Genomic DNA, 23,392 nt, shown 5'->3' with positions numbered 1-23,392 from the left:
GTGAGATAGATAAAACAATTGCTTAAATTAATATGAGTCAACTATCATCTGAAATTAAATTAGTATTCAAATCAAATTTAACTTCCTTTGTCTGATTATAAATGATTCATTCAGAAATACTTTTGAATAATATATTTTTCAGGTTCCTGAGTATGTGTAACAAACACAGCACGTAAGAAATGTCTTTGATGGTTGAGCTGGACGAATCATGTTCTATGATGGTTTATTACCTGTTTTATTTAACAACATAAAACATAAAAAATATATATATTTATGGTCAATCTTTCAAAAATGTTGGTGCCTAAATTGTCCTCCAATTCTGGAATAACCCATGTGTTGAGAGTTCTTGCTGCTTGTTTTTGAAGTGTATTCTGGGAAGAACTTTCTTCTTGCATGGTGTCAAAAAATATAAACTGGGTGTGCAGCAATGGGAGAGTACCATTAAGACTCCAGTTTAGTTCTTGTGAAGTATGAAATGTCCTTGCTAGCAGCATCAATATAACTAATTTCTCTGTTCCTATAGAGTAAATACAGTCCTTTAGCTAATGTTAGCTAGTGGTTATCAAACATGTCTCTCGTAACTTACCAATTAAAGTTTTCACATTACGTTAATAAAACTGAAGGGGTTGCTCGTTTACTTTCTGTACCATGGTTGCTTAGTAGTTGCATTTTTTTGGCTCTGTGTTATACCTTGCAAGAGATGCACTTTTGAGTCTTCAGGTTTTAATGTTTTTTTTTTTTGTCAGTCTAAAGTCCATGCAAACTAGGTAATTCTGTAAACGCTTGGGTTTGGGTCACTCCATTTGTTTTTTTCAGATACATACACAAGCTGTCAGCCACAGGATGTTTTAGTATTACATGTGGGTTGAACATGGCCATGTATTAATACCCACCTACCTTCTACCTGCTCTGACAGCCTATGTTTCAAAAATATTTTCTATATTTTCTTAATAATCTGCTGTGTGAAAATCCAGTAAGATGACTGCTCTTTGTAATTCCTACCAGCAAGTGGTCGCTCATTCTTATTTTGGCTACATTTCACAAAAACTGATTGGACTAAATGAGGATTAAATTTAAAGATTTTTAGGATATTTTATAATTATAATTTGGCAAAATATTTAAAATATAAACTACATGCAATGTTAAGCACATAGTTAAAGGCTGTGCTTTAAGGTGCTGAAAGGTCAATTAGCCTATAATCTAAACTCTCTATCAAATATTATTTCTGTTCTCCTTTTACAGCTAAAGTGGGTTGAAGTTGTGCACAGAGACCACAGTTAAACAGCTATAAATGCATTTTTAGACATTTGTAGTTTACCATTAACTACGATTATACTTTGTGACCCAGTACATGTTTCACCCATCAAAATTCTAACATGTTGGCAGGGCTAGAAAGGCATAAAAACAAATTCAGAATAAAAATTGAAACACACAAATGGAAAATAAAACATGATTTAATATTTACCCTTCTATGTCCCCCACACTTGTTCACTTTGCAAACTGATACCCCGACCTCAAACACACATCATTTATAAAGCTTGTTTGTGCATCCAAAACGGATGCTTATGGTCACCTGCCAGCTACACAAAAAGCTCTACTCTGGCCACTTATTACCTACAGGCAACAATAAAAACGACACGCCCAGAGATACCAGGGGCAAAAGGTTAAACCATAGAAACGTTCATTTGAAAAAGCACTGGAAAACAGTACCAACACACCCAGGTAATAAAGGAGGCCAAGGCACAGAAGGCCCCTGATTGGCTTGGTTTGACCAGTGAAGTCATCTGCTACTGTAGGAGGGCCAAGGCAGCTCATAATAAAATAGGTTAATCCACTGATTATAAGCTGCAGTTCATCAGGAAACGTCTGAAACGACACATACGGAGAGAAATTGTAGTGGAAGCTTTTCTCAGTTGAGCAGTTGGAGCTATTTTCTGAGCTATTTTTGAAAAAGGCATCAAGAAGGATTAACTTGGAACTTAAAAAAGTCAACAGGTACTGCTTGTTCTTTGAGGAAGACTGGAAAGAACAGGACGTTGACCTTAGGAGTGCAACAGGACATTTAAAAAGACAAAGAATGGGGTCCTTTGGACTTGAGCTGACTGGCATTAGCCTCTCAGTGGTGGGCTGGCTGCTGAGCGTGATCAGCTGTGCTCTACCCATGTGGAGGGTCTCTGCCTTCATCGGCGCCAACATTGTCACCTCTCAGGTGTACTGGGAGGGTCTGTGGATGAGCTGTGTGTTTCAGAGCACAGGCCAGATGCAGTGCAAGGTCTACGACTCCATGCTGGCTCTCCCTCAAGACTTGCAGGCCGCCCGGGCCCTCACCATCATCACCATCATCCTGGGAGTGGTGGCACTCCTCATTTCCATGGTTGGAGCCAAGTGTACCAACTGCATCGAGGAGGAGGTGGTGAAAGCCAGGGTGATGGTGTCCTCGGGGGCTGCGTTTATTGTGGCGGCCCTGGCACAGATCGTGCCAGTTTCCTGGTCTGCACACACCATCATCATGGAGTTCTATAGTCCAGTTGTCCCTGCTGGGCAGAAGATGGAGATTGGAGCGTCGTTGTACCTGGGATGGGCCGCCGCAGCCCTGCTTCTTATTGGGGGAGGCCTCCTCTGCTGCAGTTGCCCCCCACAGGAGGAGAAACCATTGCGGTACAGCGTAGCCCCTCAGAGTCGTATGGCATACTCTGCCGCTCCGAGGTCAACGGCTCAAAGCTCCTACAACAGAAGGGACTACGTCTGAAAGTGAAGAGGGAGGAAGTCAATGAAGAGTTGGGATAGAACTCTGACATGAATCTAAATTATTATTTAAACATTTTCAGCAAATTCAAATGTTTAACCACAACAAAAGAGTGAGAAAAACAGATGTTGCCATCTTTGGTAGAATATTAGAACCAAAAATATGCATAAATGTGTTTTTATGCCTTTGAAAGGATTTGAAAACGTTTTAAATATAGGTGTTTACGTATTATTTTCTCTAAAGAAAGCAAAGCATGCTGATAAAAGATGCTGCAGAATATCACTTTTGTCAAAGAGACACACTTTAAAGAAAACTTATTTTATATGAATATGTCTCTGCTCTTAAAGTGAGGTTGTACTAGAAATGTGCTGAGCATTGTGTAGATGTTATCTCCGTGTCAGAGCAGATTGTACCTGGAACAAATGCTCATATTCTTGTTTTTCTTGATGGACTTGCAAACCAGAAACAAGAGCTGCCTCACAAATCTCAGCTTGAAGGAAAAGAAGGTCAAAATGGTGGCGTGAACTGTAAAATAGATTAAGGGAAGTCATGTGAAAATCAGTTCGGTTAGCTTTAAATGTGCCTTTTTTCAATCTATTACAGTCCTCATTTCCTTTCACTGTGTTGGGACTTTTTTCAATTGATAAAGCAAATGTATCTGACTTTTGTTTAACAAATGTCTAAACCATCAAATTTTATTTGATATTTCTACAAACTTACTCTTTAAAGAATGTCACAATGCAACTGAAAAAATTCTGTTTTTAAATTTACTTATGATAATTTCAAATAACTAAAATAAAATAAAATAATGAAGATTTTTACACTGAAACATTGTTGAAGCCTAATTCTTTATGTTTTGAAATTAAAGATTATAATTTAACAGTTAAACTTGTCAAAGCAAAAGGCCATATGATTGCATAAACTACAGATTCTGTAAGCAAGCAGAAATGAACATGGACATAACATGTAAAAACACTTTTCTGTTTTCTTTTCATCTTTTCAAAGATTTTTTCATTTATTTGTTTTGTCATTTTTTGTTTTTTTCCTGATCTATCTGAAAAAACAAAGTAAGTCCATATGCTTGTCCCTGTCTTTCAGTGTTAAACCTTCTCTCTCTCCTAGACGTAGCTATTGGCTGATCTTTTACTGCAACTAACTTTACGCGCTCTATTTCATCTTATAGACTAAAAACTGGCTCAGAGCTTATCTGCTTAGCTGTGTTTCTTTTTATGTGTTTACACTGTTCTCTCAAAGCCCCAGACGGACAATCTTTGCCACTATATAAATTAACTCAATTAAATTAAATTAAACAACAATAACAAAACAAAAACCTACTGGTGAAAATAATTACTGCTTGTGTGTTGTGTGTGGTTTCTAACATTTGAAACATTGGACTGATGAGGACTGACCCTGAGCCACTGAAAAGCAGTTGCGATGCATTTGTGTTTCAAGAAATATGAAACTATTTTCAGTTTTATTATTGATAATTCACACAAATTATTGAAAATTAAACTATTAATGAAATATTTTAATGAGATTTGAAATTTGAAAAGTTACGCACTTAAGCTAAAAATTTGTTATACCACTGAGAGATTTAGGGTTAATCTTTTCATTTGACCAACATGTTTTTTCTGACTGGAAATAATGTTAATGTTTTGAAGTTGCCCAGCCAGACTTGAACCTGATTACAAATAGAGTGATGGCAAGGAGGACGTCTTCAAAATCATTATCCTCATCACCAAAGATAACTTATCAATAAAAGTTTTTCAATTGACTATTGAGAATATATATACTGTATATAAGTAATAATTTACATGCTAGTTTTTTAACAAAATGCAAACATAGATATATATATATATATATATATATATATATATATATATATATATATATATATAAATATATATATATATATATATATATTTATATATATATATATATATATATATATATATGTAACGGGTATAAGAAATACTTAAATTATTGTAGTGAAATTCCTGCTAAAATAAGTATCATGGTTGTCCTGTGATGGGTGGTTTTTAGCAGCCCGTACTGGTAGGCTGCAAATGTGACAGGAAACCGGAAATTTCCCCACAGTCTGTTTAACTTCCTGCTGTGGTAAGTTGTGCAGTCCGGTTCTCTTCAAGAAAAGTACAATAAAGTATACCAAAAAGTTAACCCAAGATTTATTGTAATATGCACAGTTGTGTAGCAACACTGGACAAGTTTCACCATAGTATTTTTGTTATGTATGTGTTGCTCAGGGTATACTAAATTCAGTGTTGCTCTTATATAGATGAACCCCTCATTTTCAGGAAACAAAAACTTTATCATCCAACCTATTGGTCTTTGAGAGTGTTTATGACGGGACGGGTACACAACTGTTACATATATATATATTTTTTTAATTTTTATTTTATTCTAATTTTATATATATATAATTTTTTTTAATTTATACTCTATTTGCATTGTTGTAGTTTTTGAGAAATGCTTCTCTGGCTTCTTGTCAGAAATATGGTTGGTTGTCCTCATATCTATCTACCTATGTCTATCTATCAAGTGCCTGGTTTCTATCTGAACAACAGATATAAAATTTTTTTCTATTTGAATAGTCAAATGATTTCACTGCGGGTTTATGCGGTCGTTGGTGCCACAGTACAACACATTTTCCGGTACTCAACAACACAGTAAAAACCTCTGTGAGCTTTAGCGGAAACATAACATGAAAACAAATGCCAAAGCTCCAGGAATACTATGTTCCAAGAATTAGCTTTTATTACTGTTCAAGGAAGTTATAACGCAATGATAAGAATTGAAAGTAAAAGTACAAACTATACTTGCATTTTACACTGGATTACAGCTAGAGCTCACAGTTGGTACAGGTGTTAATATTTATGGGGGTTTTTTATGTTGGTTTTTTTTAGCAGCCCTAGTGGCCTTTATTTTTCAAATTTTTGAAAGTAAGCTGACAGGAAAAGAGTGGAGAGATGAGGAAGACAAGCAGCAAAGGTTGTCTGGGCTTGGAGTTGAACACACAACAGCTGTGTCGAGGACTTAAGCCTCTGAATATGGGTCATGTGTTTTTCCCCTGCGCCACCACACCCAATGTTTTATAGTTCATGCTGCGAACACCTAGTCAACATTCACATACAGTACTGTGAAAGTGTTTCGCCTCCTTTTAGATTTTTTTTGTTAAATGTTTAAATGTCTGTGATCTGAAACCTAAATGTTTCAGATCATCAAAAAAATTGTAATGTCAACCAACAACATCATGGCCCAATCTGTAAATGACACACATAATCACTGACATGTATCAGTCTGGAAATCATTAAAAATGTGATTTCTAAAGCTCTGGGACAACAGTAAATTACAGGGAGACCCATTATCCACCAACAGAGAAAACGTGGAACAGTGGGGTACCTTCTCAGCAGGTGCCTGCATACCAAAATTACTCCAGGAGCGTATCAACACCTTACCCAGGAGCAGCCGTAGGTTTTAATGTGGGCAATATGGCTAATTACCCATATTAGCATTGATTCAGGCCAGCCATGTGTTATTACTGACGGTCCATTTCCCGCTTAGGGGAACGGACATCCAGTGCTGCACAGAATAAGCACTGTAAGCAAATATGTGAATGTTTGGTTATCTGATCATTTACGTGTGACCCAAAAAAGGGGGGGCAAGTATTTTATACACCAGCATATGGGTCCCTTATGAGGTGAGAGAGTGGCCCCAGCCGGGGTAGTCCATGGGTTACATATTGGCCCAAGTAAATTGCCTATACAGGTCTTATGCAGGACTCCTCTGGCTGAAACTGAGACACGTATTGGTCCAAGATATATTGCGCAATTTGAACAGATTCTAACTCCTACATAAGGTGCCCAACCGGTTGACCCAAGTGGATCCAACAAAAGAGGCTCATTGTGAGTTCATGCCCACTTAGTACTCATCCAGTCTGAGCAAAATCCATATTGGGCCCTCAAACACATGTTGGCCAGGAAAATGTATAAAATTTCCGTACCGGTTGCACTAAAGTCAATCTTATGTGGCCACCAGGACGTTTCCGAATGACTCCATGTGATATTTTTTTTCTTTTTGTCTTAGTCCATGTCAGTACACCAAAGAATATATCTGTTAGAAAATAATTGCAGAGTAATATTTAAGGCAGGGTCCATACAGCAAACGTTTTTTTCAACTTTTCATTTTACAGTTTAGGTGTGTCTTTGTCTTAGCCTTCATTATTTGATAAATCATCAGGAATTTAGTACTAGAAGAAATGTTAAACGGGTATGAGACCAGTTTTATTTTTGATTCAACACTAGGGCTTACATGAGCAAAAGCAGTTATGTCCTGAAGCATCTTCGTTATATTTTTGTATAAAACAGGTGATGTTTATGATGAAACCACGAAAACTCTGAAACTGTTAGACTCAGTCATGTTGTGATTTCTCTGTGAGAACTACTTTTGATTCTGCACTAAGAGAGTGGCTATTTTTGCAACATATTTTTTGTTTATAGGACATAAATATTTCTTGATAATATTTTTATTGTTGAAACAAATCAGAGCTTTTAAATGGCCACACTAAAATCTTGACCTTGTTGTCTTTAACCCACTTTATAACTAATTTTGCAGAATTTAGAGTCATTGTCCATTTAGAAAACCCATTTGTGCCCAAGCTTTAGCTTTCTTACTGATGTCTTGAGACATTGATTCAAAATGTATTTACAATTGGTAGTCCTATATATATACATATATACATGAGAGAATGAGTCATATTTGCAAATAGTATTTTTTTTCTTGCCAACAGTCATGTGAGATGTTTTGTTAGAGTTTAACCAAAACTGAGAATGTCATATTCTCTGTATGCTAAAGGTGTCTTTAAGGACCTCTGTTTTTTTAGCTCATATTTGCTTTTGGTGCAGTTATTCCAGTTTGAGGAAGAGCTTTGTGATTGTATCTTGATATTTTAAAGATCGCAGACAACTACCTGTAGGAAGAATCAGTAGGAAGAAACTGTGTTTGCACCATTCTAAGAGAATGTGTTTTTCAGCCCTCACATGTCACAATGGATTTTGTTTAGCCAGGAGCGAAAGCACAATCACCATTCTCTGTGTGTTTAACATCTACATGTAAGTCAACACTTTGGTTAAAGAATTGTATGAGTGCTAATTTTTGACATACTTCTATTTCCTTCTGCACAACAATCTGTCTTTACTTTGTCTGACACATCTTACTTAGTCATTTTTCTCAGTCTTGTCACTTATCAGAAGACATATGCCATTTCTTGGTGTAGTAAAGCGTGGATTTTTCCAAGAATCTTAGGAGTCATTTTACTGGTGCCCATCCCCTAACCGCACACATTGAAGCACAAAGTCACACCCTGCCTCCATCCATTCTCTCCAGTTCCTTCTCTTTGCTCCACATTAACAGGTGATTTTTTTCTGTATGAGAAGACAGCCTCCTGTTGACATCATTGCCACTCCTTTTTGCTCCCCTGAGGTATAAAGGATCCAGTTTCTGTGGTAGCATCCTTCAGCTACATCACACCCTTCTCACAGGTGCTCATCGTCAGCCAAATAACAAAGCAGGGAAGTGCTTGCCGTGATCTAAAAGTCTTTGTTGAATACTCTGTGGACCTCTGTGAAGATTCAGCCAAAATGTCGATGGGTATGGAGATTGTGGGTATTTCCCTTGGATTCCTTGGATTCATTCTGGCGATAGTGACGTGTGCCCTTCCCATGTGGAAGGTGACGGCCTTCATCGGCGCCAACATTGTCACTGCCCAGACCATCTGGGAGGGCTTGTGGATGAGCTGCGTCACCCAGAGTACAGGTCAGATGCAGTGCAAGGTCTACGACTCCATGCTAGCCTTGTCTCCGGACCTACAAGCCTCCAGGGCAATGATGATCATCTCTATAATACTTGGTGTGCTGGGGATCTTGATCTCCATTGTCGGAGCCAAGTGCACCAACTGCATCGAAGATGAGGGATCCAAGGCCAAGGTGATGATCATCTCTGGAATTTTCTTTCTCCTTACTGGCCTTTTGGTCATAATCCCTGTGTCTTGGTCTGCCACCGTCATTGTCCAGGACTTCTACAACCCTTTACTGATCGCTGCTCAGAAAAGAGAGATTGGGGCATCTCTCTACATTGGTTGGGGTTCAGCTGTCCTATGCCTGATTGGAGGGGGCATGCTGTGCAGCCACTGCCCACCCAAAGAGCAGATGTACAAAGCACCTCGGATGGCGTACTCCACCCCACGCAGCACTAGTGTTGGTGGAGGGTACGACAAAAAAGACTATGTTTAAACCACCGTGAAGTGTCAGAGAAATTCATGTGGAAGGTAGTTTGAATGTTAGTTGCACTTGTGTTTTTGTGTGGATGTTTCACTTGTTTTTGTTGTGGTCTGAAACAACAGGGTAAGCCCCTCTAAAAGACTCCGATATGAAGATTTTGTAAAAATATAGATTTTTGTCCTGTCCTTCTGGTCAACACTAAATTTACATCCTGTTTGTTTATTAGGTGTGAACAGAATAGGAGCATAAGAGTTTTGTTTTTCTGCTGAACATAACCATAATCCTTTAAATTGTTAAGGTAAACATATTTTTCTAGTCTCTACTACTGTAATAGAGACATTTACACCTGCTCCCTGCTTGTGCAGGAGTTGGCTGGCAGCGTGGTGTCGTGTTACACTGAAACCTGCTGTTAAAACATTATGTCCCGTTGCCATTAATGACAAGGAAGAGCCGGCTTTCGTTTTACATGGATTTGTTTGTGCGATTGTTCAGTGTGTGCAGTTGTGTGTGTGTTTTGCATGTAACATTTGCTTAAGAGGGTTTCAGCTGAGACTGAAACTAAAGATGGATCACTGATATTGCTTCATTTTATCACTATGCTGTTAGTTTCACTGTGTAAAAGAAACGTTTTTTTCAATTTTTGTGTTAAAGTGTTGTAATGTTTTTTGAGCATTCACTATGTGCTTACATTTCAACTTGATGTGTATTGTCAATGTAGTCTTATTTAGCATATTTTGGTATCATCATTGTCTCTCATTGGTCAAACAAATAATCAATGCCATTTTTTTCTTGTCTGAAACCCTGAGAGGTTAATGACTACAGCCGCTTTGTATTTCCTCACACTGTTTAATATATGATTTTTGTATTTATATGTGGCATAAATATTGATTCAAATACTGTTTTTGAACCTGTAAGAAGAAATACACTTTTGTTTTATGACCCTCTCCAAGATTTCAATAAAAGTCTTTTTTCCTAAGAGAAAATGTCTGACCTTTTTTAGAGAACAAAAACCAACATGAGACTCATCCTCACAATACAAACAAGCTTGCAGTCAAATCAAATAGCTCAAAACGGGGTTGTGCTTCAGATGCTGGACTTCTTTGTTTAGCCAGCAGCTGAATTGTTTTCAGTTTAATCTGATATGTTTTTAAAGTTGTCACGTGGCAGGTTTGTAGAGATAAACATGACGGAACAAAGAAAAGGGTAAAATAAGATGTGAAGGTCAGAGACCACTTTGAAAGGGAGATAAAGTGTATTCTGAAGCATCCAAGATAAACTTTTATGACATTATAACACAATTTATGTGGTTATTTAAAGATGTTCATAAATGGTATTATCGGACAGCAGTTTTAATTAATCTTTATAGCTGTATTTGATGTAATTTATTATAACCTCACTGGAAAATGTTGTAAGGTTTTGTGGAAGTTTACAGCTCACAAAAGCTTGTTCAAGGTTGAATTCACATGGAATAAAAGGTAACAATCTAGGTAAAATATACACACCAAAAGTCTAAAGTCACTAAATTCACACTTATTTGACATTTTCTTTTAAGCAAACGTTCTTTTAGATCATTAACCAATTGATTTAGCAAGCATCCTAGGTTTAAATTATGTTTTCAATTAGGTTACCACAACTGTAAACCAACAAAGACATTGTGGTCAACCTTTACTGGCAGGCAAAGCAAGCCAAGGAGAGCATTAATAAGAGAAGCAGCCAACAGACTCATAGAAACTGTGGTGAAGCTGCAGAAAACCACAGCTCTGGTGGGAAAATCTAACAAACAATGCATGGGTCACAGCAAACAAATGCTCTCTGTTTGGTTAGGCATATTGCGTCACTTCCTGTTTTCGACCTGAATTCTCTTTACTGGGAGATTTCAGACTTATTCTAACAAATAAGCACATTCAAACATTTTTTCTGTTCCTGCACGTTACATTTGGGAACCCTCTATGTTTCCACACTGTTTTTCTCGTTGTGAGGTCGCCAGCTTAGGGTTAGCTTCAGCACCACTATGGCTAGCCGTTCTGTCTCCTCCACTCTTTCTCAGTCTCTCTCTGAGTCTCCTCCTCTCTCATACTGTCTGTGGCAGTTGTTTAGTTACTATTCTGGCTCCTTTAGCGATAATGGTATGTGTAATAAATGCAGTACTTTTGTACTTTTGGAGGGGAGGGTGTCGGAAAACCGTTCAGAAATAGCTGAGGTCTTTTAGCCATTGCAGAGCCACCAAGGGTCTCTCCCCATAGCAGCCCTCCAGCAGAGCCTGCACAGACTGGGTGGGTGACAGTACATAGAAAGTATAGTGCTAGATCCCAGCCCAATGGTCACCAACAAAGCGTCCAGGTTTCATATAGATTTCCCCTTCTCAGCAACACACTGGCTGAGAAGCCGACTCTGGTAACTGGCATATCCATAGTGAGAAAGTAGCATTAGAGACACCAGCAACCATAGTCAAATGTTTGAGAGGGGCCAGAACATGTGACATCAAATCCTACCTGGAACTACTGGCAAAGGATAAGCGTAAATACAGTGCGATTTTTATTCACACTGGTAGTAATGACACCCAATTATGCCAAAATTTGTGTTACTTCAGTGTGTTAGTTTGCCAAAACAATGTTGGAATTTTCTCTGGTCCCCTCACTGATCTCACCAGTGACGACATGTTTAGCCACATGCTGTTATTCAACCACTGGTTGTCTAGGCTGATAACAAGTGGGCTACATTGGTAATTGCCATTTTAGGGAAAACCTGAACTGACCCGCAGAGATGGCATCCTACTTTGGACAGAGTAGCTCTTCTTTCTAGCAATCTGCCCATCAGTGTCGTACTGTAACACACCTCTCTGTAGCTTCTATACTTTTACCCACCCATTCCCCCATTAAAACAGTGTCTTGCCTATGGCCAAAATCATATAAAAACTAATTTAAATTGAGCAAACCATGAAAATTTCATGGTTTAAAAACAAAAATAAACACAATTTCAGCTGAACAGAAAAATACAACAATTAATGTGGGTTATTGAACATAAGATCTCTATTTTCAAATGATGTTAATGATTTAAGTAATATTCATATTGATTTATTTTGTCTCACAGAACCTTGACTGCAGCAAGAGGATTATGTTTGTATAAATGAGTCAACTCCTTCTAATTAAATTTTCACATTCCTTGAAATATTGGATGAGGAGGAGGAGTAGCAACCATCTTTCAATCTGATTTATTGTTAAGCCCCAGGCCAATTAATAGTTACAGTTCTTTTGAATATGGGTAAAACATAGTTGGGCCTACTGTGAACACCGTGGACTCCAGGTGCAAAGTGGGCCTAGTCAAATGTACCAAAATCAGAATCAGAATCAGAATCAGAAAAGCTTTATTGCCAAGTACGTTTTTGGACATACAAGGAATTTGTTTTGGCGTAGTCGGTGCAATACAGTACAAATTAAACAGTATAAACATATCTACAATATCATATAAATATATGTGCACAGTTTTAAGTGAGTGAGAGTAAGTATAGAGCAGTATAAGATGCAAGAGCAATACAACAGTGCAGATGATCATTGTGCAAGTATGGCAGTGCAAGTAAAGCAGGAGTCCAAGCTGAGCGTTAATGTAACGCATAGAGTTCAGAATCAGAATCAGAATCAGAATCAGAATCAGAAAAGCTTTATTGCCAAGTACGTTTTTGGACATACAAGGAATTTGTTTTGGCGTAGTCAGTGCAATACAATACAAATTAAACAGTATAAACATATCTACAATATAATATAAGAGTTACAGGTTACAAGTGTCCTGTCAGCAAAAAAAAAAAGGGGGGGGGGGGGGTGGAGTGTCAGGGTGGTTTCCGGGCTTTGTTAACAAGGCTGGTGACAGATGGGAAAAAACTGTTCTTGTGGTGTGAGGTTTTGGTCCGGATGGACCGCAGCCTCCTGCCAGAGGGGAGAGTCTCAAAGAGTCTGTGACCAGGGTGGGAGGGATCAGCCAGAATCTTCCCTGCCCGCTTCAGGGTCCTGGAGGTGTACAGTTCCTGGAGCGACAGTAGACTGCAGCCAATCACCTTCTCAGCAGACCGAATGACACACTGCAGCCTGTCCTTATCCTTGGCTGTAGCAGCGGCGTACCAGATGGTGATGGAGGAGGTGAGGATGGACTCAATGATGGCTGTGTAGAAGTGCACCATCATAGTCTTTGGCAGGTTGAATTTCTTCAGCTGCCGCAGGAAGAACATCCTCTGCTGGGCTTTCCATCTCCCATCTGTACGCGGACTCGTCACCATCAGAGATGAGTCCGATCAGGGTGGTGTCGTCCGCAAACTTCAGAAGCTTGACAGACTGGTGACTGGAAGTGCAGCGGTTGGTGTACAGGGAGAAGAGCAGAGGAGAGAGAACACAGCCTTGGGGGGAACCGGTGCTGATGGTCAGGGAGTCAGAGACGTGCTTCCCCAGCCTCACGCGCTGCTTCCTGTCAGACAGGAAGTCAGTGATCCACCTGCAGGTGGAGTCGGGCACACTCAGCTGGGAGAGCTTCTCCTGTAGCAGAACTGGGACGATGGTGTTGAAGGCAGAGCTGAAATCCACAAACAGGATCCTGGCATAGGTTCCTGTGGAGTCCAGGTGCCGGAGGATGAAGTGAAGGGCTAGGTTGACTGCATCGTCTACAGACCTGTTGGCTCTGTAGGCAAACTGCAGGGGGTCCAGGAGGGGGTCGGTGATGTCTTTTAGGTGTGAGAGCACAAGGCGCTCAAAGGACTTCATCACCACAGAGGTCAGGGCGACAGGTCTGAAGTCATTAAGCCCTGTGTTCCTTGGCTTCTTGGGAACAGGGACGATGGTGGAGGACTTGAAGCAGGCAGGCAACTGACATGTCTTCAGTGAGGTGTTAAAAATGTCTGTGAAGACTGGAGACAGCTGATCAGCGCAGTGCTTCAGGCTGGCTGGTGAGACAGAATCCGGACCAGCAGCTTTCCGGGGGTTCTGTCTCCTGAAGAGTTTGTTTACGTCCCTCTCCTGGATGGAAAGAGCCGTCCTCGGCGTGGGTAGGGGGCTGGTGGGGGGGAACTTCAGGGTGGGGGTTGGAGGTGCCAAGGCCCCTCTTGAGGTTGGAGAGATGGGGGTGGTGGACTGTGGCTGCAGCTGTTGGGGGGTGTCGTGGGGGATGGTTGCAGGACTGTCCCTTTGTCGTTGTTGTAACTCACCCTGGTGCATGATGGTACACAGCTGTCCTCACAGAAGCTGATGTAGGAAGTCACAGCCTCTGTGTACTCGTCCAGACTGTTGGTAGTAGTCCTGAATACATCCCAGTCTGTACAGCCTAAACACGCCTGGAGATTCTCCACAGCCTCACTGCTCCACTTCCTTGTCGTCCTCACAACAGGTTTGCAGAGCTTTAGTTTCTGCCTGTATGCAGGAATCAGGTGGACCATGATGTGGTCGGATTGGCCCAGTGCAGCACGTGGGACGGCGTGATAAGCGTCTCTGATGGTGGTGTAGATATATGGATTTTTTCCACAACACAAGAACCCTTTGCTGCTCTAAATAGTGATTAGAAATGTAATAAAAAAAAATAAGGAGAGTTGGTCTGCACAATGCTTGAGGCGGTGCTCAGAGATATTGACAATGAAAAAGATTAAATCTCCTGTTTCATCTGGTTAATCAGATTTTTAAAATCCTTACTATCAAACCAAAGAGAATAAGTGTTGAAATTATGTGCTAGTTCCTTGTCCAAATTAAACTGATTTAGTCTGATATGTGAATTACACACTTTCAGAGAGCCTGTCATGGCTGACATGCCATTCCAGACTTTTTTAAATTGTTGCTCTTAAAATTTGTTCACGTTTGTCCTCATAAAAAAGTTTGGCTTTTTTTATTTCTGTTCTAACCAACATTTTGGCCTTTCATGCCCTCTCGGAATTTCCATTTTTAAAACATTTACGTTTCACTATTATTAATTTCTTCAGCGACCTATTTATCCACGGCTTATTGTAAGAGTAAACTTTAACCTAAGAAACAGGAATACATGACTTTTCACAAACGTTTATGTAATTGCTTTCAGTAAATGTCTCTCTTTATAAAACAGTCCTGTAGTTGGGTTCCAGATAAACGGTGTTGTGATCCAAGGATCCCAAAGGAGGCAGCAAAGATTATCTATATGTACCTGTCATCAATCCATAGAAGAGATCAAGAGCTTTGTTGAAACTGGTTGGGCAGGTAACATACTAAGAAAAATTTGTTAGGGAAGACCTAAGCTCACATTGTCTAAAATCACCCAAGATAAAAACAGGACCATTGGGGGACAGAAGCTGTAGTTTCTCAGTGCTGTTGTCTCTCTTTATGTTCTCTGTTTTTTTCTCTTCCTAGAAGCTACGTCGGGCCTGGCTTTGTGTTTAACTGTGGCATCTTCATAGAGGGGAACTTCTGCCAAGCTGCTGCTGCTCACAACTTAATGCTCACCTTGTACAGATGATAGACTTGGCCCTGACTTTCAGTGTTTAACCCTGTTTCTCCTAGACATAGCCACTGATGTTCTCTTACATAGCCGGGCTTCTACTGTGACTAACTGTATGTGCTTTCTTTCATGAAAACTTGAAAACTGGCTCAGAGTTCATCTGCTTAGCTGTCTTTCACTCCTAGATGAAGCGGAGCTACAACCATTAATGTTTTACTTTTCTTTCCCATAGAAAGTACTCCTGGATCCGTGCTTCTGTGTTTTTTTTGTGTCTCTCCCCCAGTCAGTTGATAGCCACTCACACTGAGTCTGGTTCTGCTGGAGTTTTCTTCATGTTAAAAGGGAGTTTTACTCTCTACTGTCGCTACATGCATGCTTGGTATGAGTGATTGCTGCAAAGTCAATGCAAGCAAATCTCCACTGTTGCTACGTGCTCATCTAGGAGGAGTGACTGCTGCATGTCACTGACTCTTAGATGGAAAAACCTTTTAACAAAGTTGAATAATAAACTGAATCTGACTGCACTGATATTAGGATTTATTGGAATGTATGTACCTGACTTGAAATCTGTATAATTCGATTGGATTGACTTTGTAAAGTGCCTTGAGACAACATGTGTTGTGAATTGGTGCTAAATGAATTAAACTAAATTTAACTGAATTGAAATTGGATTGGCTACTTAGATTAGCTGCTTTTTTGACATTGGCTTTGGGATGAATGTACACCACAGCTATAAAAATCTAAGGGAACTCCCAGGGGGGGTAAAACGTTTGGACTGATACCAACAACAGTTTGACATCAGGGGTACATATAATAATAAATACATTGAAGTTTGTGGATGTAACATAGCAAAATGTGAAAATGTTGAAGGGGTATGAATACTTGCAGGCAGAGAGGGCTTCTGCCTCTCTGCCTGCTCAGACGCTTTTCTCCTAAGCCAGCCAGCTAATCAGCACAAAATGCCTCCCTTCACCACAGAGGACTTTGACAAACTTTTACAGAAATTGGCTGTTTTGGAGATGAAAATCCAGCGACTAGAAGTGAATGTGGATGTGAATATGGGGTACAACGATGATTCAACTCTGCCTGTGATCCCAAACAGTGACAGCCAGCTCAACAACTCAGCCGGCAATCAGAACACTGAGAATAAACCTACCTGCAGAACCCCCTGGCATGTTTTAGGGGCATGCCCAAAAAATGAAGGTGGACGACTCACTGGAAGATCTCAGCAATTAAATAAATTAGAATGGCCAGAATTACAGAGAAATGCCCCCTTTTCCCCTGGGAAAAGGAGATTTCGGCAGCGAGCTGCTGTCACAACATCTGATAGGAGTGAGACAGCTGGAAATAATGGAATTCCCCTCCAAAACCGATTTGGAACATGCATAAATGGAAGTTACTCTTAGATAATTTCTCATCATTGCTAGTTAACAGCAGATATTTCTGAAACTTTTTAGAGAAGTTTAGATTAAGATGTGTTACTTGTGATGGTTCTCCTTTTAAAAACACATTTACCCAACTTCTCGTTTCTCATTTGGACAACCTCATTTGGTGAACCTGTTTCATCAGAGAAAATTCTCGTTTTTGTTATTAAGTGACACGATTCATGTTTGTAATGAAGCCATGGACACAAGCTCGGGGCTAGAAGCAGTAGAAAGTGAGATGTAAAAGGTTATCTGTACTAGGTAATATAGTTGGTAGCACTATTGCCTTGCAGCAAGAAGGTCCTGGGCTCTAATCCCCGTGCATGCGTGGGCTCTCTCCGGGTACTCCAGCTTCCTCACACAGTCTAAATATATGACTAATAGCCTCTCTAAACTGCCCTGAAGTGTGTGTGTGTGTGTGTGTGTGTGTGTGTGTGTGTGTGTGTGTGTGTGTGTGTGTGTGTGTGTGTGTGTGTGTGTGTGCACTGTTGTTTGTCTTGTGTGTCCCTGTGATGGACTGGCAACATGTCCAGGGTGTGCCCTGCCTCTAAGGCCAATAACCGCTGGAGATGGACAGCAGCCCCCTCAGAAAAAATATTTCTAAAAAAATCAGCAGTCAGTTACAAGAATAATATATGAGAGCTCCTACAGACCCATTCAATAAATTAGAATATTGTTGAAAAGTTTATTTATTTTATCTTTCATACATACAGAGACTTTTCATACACAGACTAAAATTAAATACAGATAGAACTGTGCTAACTGTTCATCATGATCCCCGTTAATTCATGGTCAGGAAATGCTTTAGGTCCATGTTAGGATCTCACACTGTACATAACAACCTTTTACACCAAAGAAAACTCACCCATCAATCCTCAATGACTATAGACCTGTTGCCCTGACATCTCACATCATGAAGGTCCTAGAGAGACTCCTGTTGGCCCACCTGAGTAAGCAAACAGTAAACCATCAGGACCCCCTTCAGTTTGCTTATCGCTGTGGAGTTGGAGTTGAAGATGCCATCATACACCTGCTTCAACAAACCCACTGTCATCTGGACAAAGCCAGCAGCTCTGTGAGGATCATGTTCTTTGATTTCTCCAGTGCATTTAATACAATCCAACCTGATTTGCTTTGTCAGAAACTCCAGAAGACTCAGGTGGAGGCCTCAACAATCTCCTGGATCAAAGACTACCTGACAAACAGACCACAGTTTGTGAGACTGAAGGGTTGTGAGTCTAACCAGGTAGTCAGCAGCACAGGAGCACCACAGGGGACTGTACTCTCATCATTCCTTTTCACTCTGTACACCTCAGACTTCCAGTACAAGACAGACTCCTGTCATCTGCAGAAATACTCGGATGATTCTGCAGTTGTGGGGTGGATCAGAGATGGACAAGAAGCTGAGTACAGGAAGGTGGTGGACCGCTTTGTGGCATGGTGTGGAAACAATCATCTCATGTTGAACGTGACTAAAACAAAGGAGATGATTGTAGATTTTAAGAGAAACAGGAATAAGTCAAAAACTATTTATATCATGGGAGAAGAAGTGGAGGTGGTGGAGGAGTATAAATACCTCGGTGTTCACCTGGACAACAGACTAGAGTGGAGATGCAACTGTGAAGCCATCTACAAGAAGGGACAGAGCAGACTGTACTTCTTGAGGAAGCTTAGGTCCTTTGGTGTTTGCAGCAAGATGCTGCATATCTTCTATATGTCTGTTGTGGAGAGTTTGATCTCTTCTACCATCATCTGCTGGGGAACCAGCATCAGAACCAGGGACTTAAAAAAGCTCAACAAGCTGATGAAAAAGGCTGTCTCTGTTCTGGGGACTCCTCTGGAACCTCTGGAGATCATTGTGGAAAGACGGATTCTTCATAAAATGAAGAACATTATGGAGAACCCTGAGCATCCTCTTCATGAGACTGTCCTACAACAACAGAGTGTCTTCAGTCAGAGGCTTCTTCAGATCTGCTGTAAGACGGAGCGCTACAGGAGATCCTTCCTGCCCACAGCCATCAGCATCTACAACGGCTCTTTGAAGAAACCAACATAATATGAGCTACAACAACATTTAATTTCCCTTTGGGATTAATAAAGTATTTTTGAATTTGAATTTAATTGAATTTACAGTCTTATCTATAGGAAGCATGCAGACACATACATAATGAACGCAAACAGTATATCCGATACTAGTGTAATCTGATTGAGGTGGGTCACCAAGTGGAATCTGACCAAACTATAAATTATTTGAAATAATCAGTCTGTTTTTTTTGTTTTTTGTTCAAAAGACAGCACGTGTGAATTTATATTTGTTGTTAAAGAGTAACATTTTGCAACACATTAATCTAAAAGCATTTTAAATATTTGTATGCTCACATGTGACATTGCAGTGTACTTCCTCATACATGATTTTCAGTCTTAATGTGACGGTCATCTGGAGAGCTGAACAAGAGGAAGAGAAGCATGACAATAGCAAAAGAACAACCTAAAATGTCACATTTGCATGTCTACTTCTCTTTCCATCAGACGAAGATGGAAACAGAAGTGAACATACAGATGATCTGTTCAGGCACCTGATGTGACACAAACAAGATTATTGGATGAAGTCCAACATTTGCCTGATACTGACCAAGCAAGCCATCAGCACAGCCTGTTCCTGACACTGTAACTTTATCCACTGATGAACAGAAATGTCATGTAGAGCAGATTGACTATCAACATGTTGTGCCATTATAAAGTGTTTGGAATTCAGCAGACGTGCTCAAGCAGCAGCACCGCAGTAGGTGCTTGGAATGAAATAAATAAGAGAATTAGTACAATAGTAAATAAAGATTTGGCAGTTTGTGAATGACTGATTTAATTTCTTATAATTTCCTAAATCTTTCTAAAAACTTCTTCCTAAATATTATACATCAGCAACACATTTCAAATTGCTTGGCCAACATAAAGTAGTGCAGGGTTGTGATATAGTAAGAAAATGATTCATGGTTTTCATTTTTTTTACAAATAACAATGTGAAAAAGTTGGTATTCTGTCCCCCTGGGAGAGTATTGTGTGTATCCACCTGTCACTGCTGTCAAAGCTACTATTTGGGGTATGTATCTTCCAGTTTGCACACAAGGAACCTGACATGATTCTTTTTAAAATAGCTTAAGCGCACTCAGATAACATGGAGAACATCTGTAAGCATAATTTAAAATTTCTTTTGAGATATATATTCTCAATTCAACTTAGGTGTGGACTCCGACTTGGACATTTGTAACATGAATATTCTTCACTCTAAACCAGTGCTTCATAATCCTTGTCCTCAGGACCCAGGTAGTTTAGACAAGTCTCTGCTTCATCACGCCTGATTTAAAGAATTGCATTACCTTCCTCAGCATACCATCAAGGGCTGCAGAAGCCTGTTTATCACACAAACATTTAAGTCAGGTGTGTGGCAGCTGGCAAACACAAGGTGAACCTCTGCCTCAGTTTTATGTCTGTTGTGCTGCAGACGTTTTCTTCTAGTATTGACATTTATGTAGCTCCATCTATCTTTCCATCAGTTCTGACCAGCTTTCTTGTCAATAACTTCTCCATAAGTTCCTCCCTGTGCTGTCTGCTGTGTTCCTTGGTCTTGATGATGCTGTTTGTTCACTGATGTTGTCTTACAAACCTCTGAGGCCTTCCCAGAACAACTGGATTTATACTGAGATTAAATTACACACAGGCGGACCCTAAAAATGAATTAGGTGACATCAGAAGGTGCACAGGATTTTATTTAGGGGGCTCAGAGTAACAGTGGCTCAATACCATCATTTTCAGCTTACTGTGTGCAATAAATGAAAAAACAAACTTATATTCTTCCCCATTTAGTTTACAGTTGCGTGGCATTTTTTTGCTTTGGTTTTTCACAAAATATCTCAATAAAACACTTGTGGTTGTTAGGTTTGTCTCCTGTTGTTGCTTCTTTTCCAGGAGCACCTTGATAACATCAGCTTTTATGACAGAGCTTTGAGCTGTGTTACATTTCCTCCCTCTAAAGTAATTTGATAATTGTACATATCCCTGTGGAGCCTTGTGCTGTATTTTTATAGCTTAATGAGTTAACAAACTGTTTGCATACCTACACACAGACACCAAAAATGATGCTTCCTGTTGACTATAAAAAAATTAAAGGCTAAAACAATGATTTATAGGACAACACAAATTGATCAGCTGAATGGGAAGTGACTCAGAAAAGGAGATAAAAGTCATAAATTGCAAGTGATCGTCTGCCTGAAATTTCTTTCCCTCTTCGTCAGCAAACAAAATGCTCAATTTTTAATGTCAGACATCTTTATGAAGATGTAATAATTCCATAAAATGGTAATTAGCTAATTTAAGCAGCATATAAAAGTAAACAATCATATCTGATACAGAAGGTACCACTTTAATTTAATTAGGTTTGAATAACATGATATACTGCATAGAAAATCCTAAATACAAAATGAAAAAATAAACATACAAGCTTCTATTACCTAACTTTTGTGAGACTACCTCATTTTAGTTAGCTTCATTATTTTTCTTTTGTGCCCTGGACCATACTGGCAGCTCACAGGACAAAATGCAAAGTTGGGTTCACAAGAATGACAGGAGATGTCAGCAGTATGATGGAGAAGCTAAGGATGTCCATTTTTTGCTTTAATAAATATTCCACAAATAACAAAGTGTACATTTTCTGAATCTGTTATCTGTGTAGAATGGCTCAGTCTAGGTTTGACTTGTCCATATGTTGTAGTTCATAGGTTTATTCTAAAGTGGCCCTAACGCCAAAAAGAGTTCAAAATGCTCCCTTTTTTGTGTTTTCACAACTAGAGTAAGTAGAAGAAATAGAGTTGTGTTTTAAAACATTTCTATTCAGTTCAGAATTATTAGAGGCTTGATCAGTTGAACTATTTTAGATTTTGAAATTGAGATGATCAAATGCAGCCTAGATTCATTCAGTCAATCATTTTCTATACCGCTTCTTCCATAGTGGGTTGAGGGAGAGCTGGTGCCTATCTCCAGCAGTCTATGGGCAGGAGGCGGGGTACACCCTGGACAGGTTGCCAATCCATCGCAGGGCAACACACAAACAACCAAGCACACACTCATTCACACACCTAAGGGCAATTTTAAATCCAGAAGAGAATTTAAAATTCTCCTCCTCACATATAAAGCCCTTAATGATCTAGCTCCATCCTACATCAGAGATCTGATTGTTCCATATGTTCCTAACAGAGCACTTCGTTCTCAGACTGCAGGTTTACTGGTGGTTCCTAGTCTCTAGAAGTAGAATGGGAGGCAGATCCTTTAGTTATCAGGCTCCTCTCCTGTGGAACCAGCACCCAGTTTTAGTCCGTGAGGCAGACACCCTGTCTACTTTTAAGGCTAGGCTTAAAACTTTCCTTTTTAATAAAGCTTATAGTTAGAGTGGCTTAGGTTATCCTGAGCTATCTCTGTAGTTATGCTGCTATAGGCTTAGGCTGCTGGAGGACGTAATGACCACTTTCACCCTCTTTGCTACATTCTCACACTACTCTCCAATTTTGCATTATTTGCTGTTATTTCAGCTTTTAACTTTGTTCTCTCTTTTCTCTTCCTAGAAGCTACACCTGGCCTGACTCTGTGTCTACCTGTGACACTTTTCTGGAGAGGGGCATCGTCCGAGCTTCTGCTGGCAACAACTTAATGCTCGCCTTCTACCGATGATCCACATAGCCCTGTCTTTTAGTGTTTAACACTTTCTCTCTCCTAGACATGGTGATTGACTGAGCTTTTACTGTAACTAATTATATGTGCTCTCTTTCAGACTCTAACCTTGAAAACTGGCTCAGAGTTTATCTGTTCTTTCTTTCTAGGTGAAACGACTAAAGGAGCTACATCCATTAACATTTACTTTTCCTTCCCATAGAAAGTACTCCTGGATCAGTGCTTCTTTTGTTCTCTTTGTGTCTCTGCTCTGTTCTCTCAAACCCCCAGTCGGTCGTGGCAGATGGCCGCTCACACTGAGCCTGGTTCTGCTGGAGCTTTCTTCCTGTTAAAAGGGAGTTTTTCCTCTCCACTGTCGCTACATGCATGCTCAGTATGAGGGATTGCTGCAAAGTCACCGCCAGTGACTGTCCACTGTCTCTACATGCTCATCTGGGAGGAGGGAATGCTGCAAGTCACTGACTGGATGCAATCTGCTGGGTTTCCTTAGATAGAAAAACTTTTTATTAATTTGAATAAATAACTGAATCTGACTGCACCGTTCAATGGTTAGGATTAATTGGAATGTATGTACCTGACTGTTGTGAAGTGCCTTGAGATGACATGTGTTGTGAATTGGCGCTATATAAATAAAACTGAATTGAAATAAACTGAATTGAATTTAGAGAGACCAATTAACCTAACAGGGATTTCTTTGAAATGTGGGAGGAAGCCAGAGTACCTGGTGAGAACCCACACATGCACGGGGAGAACATACAAACTTCATGCAGAAA

The 23,392-nt window shown here is 39.8% G+C and overlaps 1 pseudogene; it reads left to right on the top strand.

Moving 5' to 3' along the window:
• Window positions 1-1,819: 1,819 nt before the first annotated feature.
• On the top strand, window positions 1,820-10,018 carry LOC124876686 (annotated as a pseudogene).
• The last annotated feature ends 13,374 nt before the right edge of the window (window positions 10,019-23,392 follow it).

The sequence above is a fragment of the Girardinichthys multiradiatus genome, chromosome 11 (assembly GCF_021462225.1).
Source record: "Girardinichthys multiradiatus isolate DD_20200921_A chromosome 11, DD_fGirMul_XY1, whole genome shotgun sequence".
Lineage (NCBI taxonomy): Eukaryota > Metazoa > Chordata > Actinopteri > Cyprinodontiformes > Goodeidae > Girardinichthys > Girardinichthys multiradiatus.
This window is presented reverse-complemented; position numbering and strand designations above follow the sequence as displayed.